The sequence below is a fragment of the Alligator sinensis genome, unplaced genomic scaffold (assembly GCF_000455745.1).
Source record: "Alligator sinensis unplaced genomic scaffold, ASM45574v1 scaffold631_1, whole genome shotgun sequence".
Classification (NCBI taxonomy): Eukaryota; Metazoa; Chordata; order Crocodylia; family Alligatoridae; genus Alligator; species Alligator sinensis.
Window position 1 is genome coordinate 29,190 of NW_005842495.1, and position 3,515 is coordinate 32,704.

Here is a 3,515-nt window from a genome sequence, read left to right on the forward strand (position 1 = left end):
GTATTCAAAGACTAGACAGAAATCTTATTTCTATCAAATTTGTTAAATCAAGGCCATATTCACATCTGCCAGTTATCTGCCAACTCTTTGATGTACCAGAAAGACTCCATGAGGTGTCTCTCTTGAACTAAGATCTGAAATACGAATGAATTTTCGTGGCTACATTTGAAAAAGGGAAACCTAAAAAAAGTATAAATCCAGAATATCTGAATAACTGAAAGATTCCATTGAATCTAATACCCTACAAAGTATGTAATAGTCATCTGTCTGTCTTGTGAGACAATAGATTTATACCGAGGCATAATCTCATTAAAAATCTGAAAATTTGGCTGTAGAGCCCAAGTCTTGAATGACAGTGCCTTCCACACTTATCACATGTAAAGGTTTCTAACTGTCCAAATGTCTGTCTTGAGTGGATTCTTCCTGAGCTTTCTTCTTTCTTCTACATATTGGGTGCTTCTTTCTCAAAATTCTTAATTCTGTGTTTAATAGACTTTTTCCAAGTACTTTGATCCTAAGCAATCTTCTTCCAGTCACTTGGCTCAATGTTCCTTGCCTTCATATTTCTCTTACAAACATATTTGAAATGAAGGTAAGGATTCCTGACTGGTCGTCTTCGTGTAGAGATCTCCATACAAAAAATCCTTGAGTATATGAACATCATCCATTCTCCACATTTGAAAAAGGGGAAATGTTTTTTTTTTTACAAAGTACAAATGTAAAATAACTTAAAGATTCTATTGACTCTAATACCCCTATTGAGCAAGTAATACAGCTAATTTATTTTTATTGATGTATTTTTTTCATTTCACTTCTCTTTCATATTTGGGCATTTGTTCTTTTAATGAACCTGACAGTACTCTCATTTTATAATTACATTTTTAAGAGTATGCAAGAGGCAAGATTTTTTTTTTTAGGGTGGTATCTTTTATTGCATAAACTGCATGGTTGTTATAGTTAGACAAATTTTGAATGGAATGCATTTTTCAGCATGTCTGAGGAGGGAAACGAGTACAAAGAATATAAAGAGAGAGGAGTATAAATTTGGAGACAGGGTGGAAATTCCAAGGGGTAGCAGAGCAGCAATTAGTGTAAGAAAAGAAGTTGAATTATTGGGATGCAAATATCTATCAGTAGGGAGGAGGTTCATTAATATTTGTGTATAGGAAGGAATTCAGGATTCAGGGGGCATGTCTACATGAGACACTTTACTGTGCAGCAGACTGATTTGCTGTGCAGTAAAGCATTACCGTCTATATGTGTGCTACAATTAGGGCCCAGTAGACTAATTTACTGTGCTACCAGACAGTCCTATCAGATGCAAATGGTATTGGCAACACAGAAAATTACTGTGTGCTTAAATACATGTGTAGAAAGTGACATCGGGATTAGTTTACTCTGGCTAAAATTGAGCCGGAGTGTATTCAGTCGCATTAATTGCACATGTAGATCTACATTCCTAAATAGATTACAGCATGTCAAAAATCAATATCAGGGATCAGGCCTTTGTGCTTACTCTCCAGCCAATTCATGAATTTTTGTTCCCAAATTTGCCTTTCAAAGGTGTTTGGTAGATTTCCCTTAAGTATCAAGATAAGTCAGAAAAAGTTTTTGTTCTGTGAGAAATGTGCTTCTACTGATGTATGTGTGTCTCTATCCTTTATATTTTTGTCTGTGAAAGTTCATTCTGGTGTATGGACCAGTTGCTGGATGGAGGGTAGGCAGCGTGCCAGCAGCAGGGCTCTAGTGCCAGTAAGTAAGTAGTCAGGGGGCTGGAGGAGGAGGGAGAGGACTATGGGGAGGACCCTGACTGGTCCCACCCACTCCCCCAGCCCCCCCAGCCCTGCTCTGCCCTGCCTGGCCCCATTCCCCCCCATCCCTGCAAGGTCCCCGATCCCATCCCCCCCACCCCAGCATCCCCATGATAAACACACAAACAAACAACCCTCCCCGGCACTTACCAGCATTTCCATCTGCTATCTGGATCACTGGGGCCCTGCCCACACAGAGCAGAGCAGGGTACCAGTCCCGGTGGAACCAGCCCAGGCCCTGCTGCTCCCCACTGCCTGTGCTATCCAGGGGGCTCTGCCAGGAGGCCCCATAGACCTGACAGCCCATGATAGGTCAGTAGAAGCTTTCTTTCTTTCTTTCAAGATGGCCACTGACAGGTGAAGCCCTTCTGAACTCCTGCAGCTCAAGTGCCTTTTGTGAGTTCCCTGCACTCCGTGCCCCACTTTTCCTGTCCCCACCCCCCCAAAAACCTTGCCTCTACCCACCCTGTCCCTGGGGACCCCCTTCCCCCTGCTTTCTGAGCATTTTTCCCCTGGGCTCTGGCAGCCTCGGTTGCCTCTTCCCCTCCCCCACCTGAGTTCTCCCTGTGTTTCCTGCTGCCTCCCTCCCCCAGGGCCCCTTACCTTGGTCCCTGCCATCTCCCCCTGCCTTGGGGCTTGCCCTGGGCCCCTGCAGGGTTGCTCTGCCCCGCCTCAGACCGATTTTGGGGCGTTTTGAGCTCCCTCCCAGTCCCAGTCCCTGGCGTCAGCCTGAGGCTTTCCCCCCCACCCCCTCCCGGGAGAGAGTTAACCCTCTCCTGCCGGGATGCCTGCCAGCAGCCAAGGCACTTGGCATGGGGATGTCTCTGCAGACCTTCCCCTCAGCCAGGGCATGCGGTTGCACGCCCCTTTCCACGTCACGGTGGAGGACTGCGCCGGAGCTCTGGTGGACCTGCTGGGACGCCGGAGCATCCGGTATGCCTCCTGGGTCAATTCTGTGCCCATCATCTATTTGAGCTCTCCCAACCTGGTGAGGGAGGTGTGTGCGGTGGGGCTGGAAGTCTCGGGGGTCCACCACTTGGTCACGCCCCTAGAGACCCTGGCAGTGTGGGTGGTGGCCTCCAACGTGCCCCTGCACCTGTCAGACTGGGACCTCACCAACGCGGTTGAGTGCTACGGTGTCCTCACCAGCCCCTGGCGCAGGCTGACCATAGGGAGTAGGAACCCCAAGCTGAGGCAAATCCTGTCCTTCCGGAGGCAGGCGTTCATGCTGCTCACGGGGGACACTCAGAAGCTGCCTCCCTCCTTGACTTTTGCCTCGCAAGGGAGGTCCTATGTGGTGTATTTCTCTCTGGGTGGGAATTCCTGCGGCCGCTGCGGCGGCAGCTCCCACCTAACTGCCCAGTGCCCGTTTGGCCAGTCAGCCAAGGCACCGGCTGCTGCGCCCACCCGGGAGGATGATGCATCTACCTTGGGTGCGGGACCCTCATCCAAGGGTGGGGTTGGGAGACCTGCCAAGTCCCCCTCTGCCCCTGCTCCAACTGAGGGGCTCAACCCCTCTGGCAGTGGCATGCCGCCCGGGGGGTGGCCTGGGACATCCTCCCAGGTTTCTCCCGCCCCTGTCGTAGTGGATGCCCCTTCCGGTGGAGGGGCTGGGGAGTCCTCCCAGTCTCTTCCTGTCCCAGTCCTCCCTGGGGTGGCTGGGGCCCCGTCGGGTGGAGCATCGGAGACCCCCCCTCCCCCCTC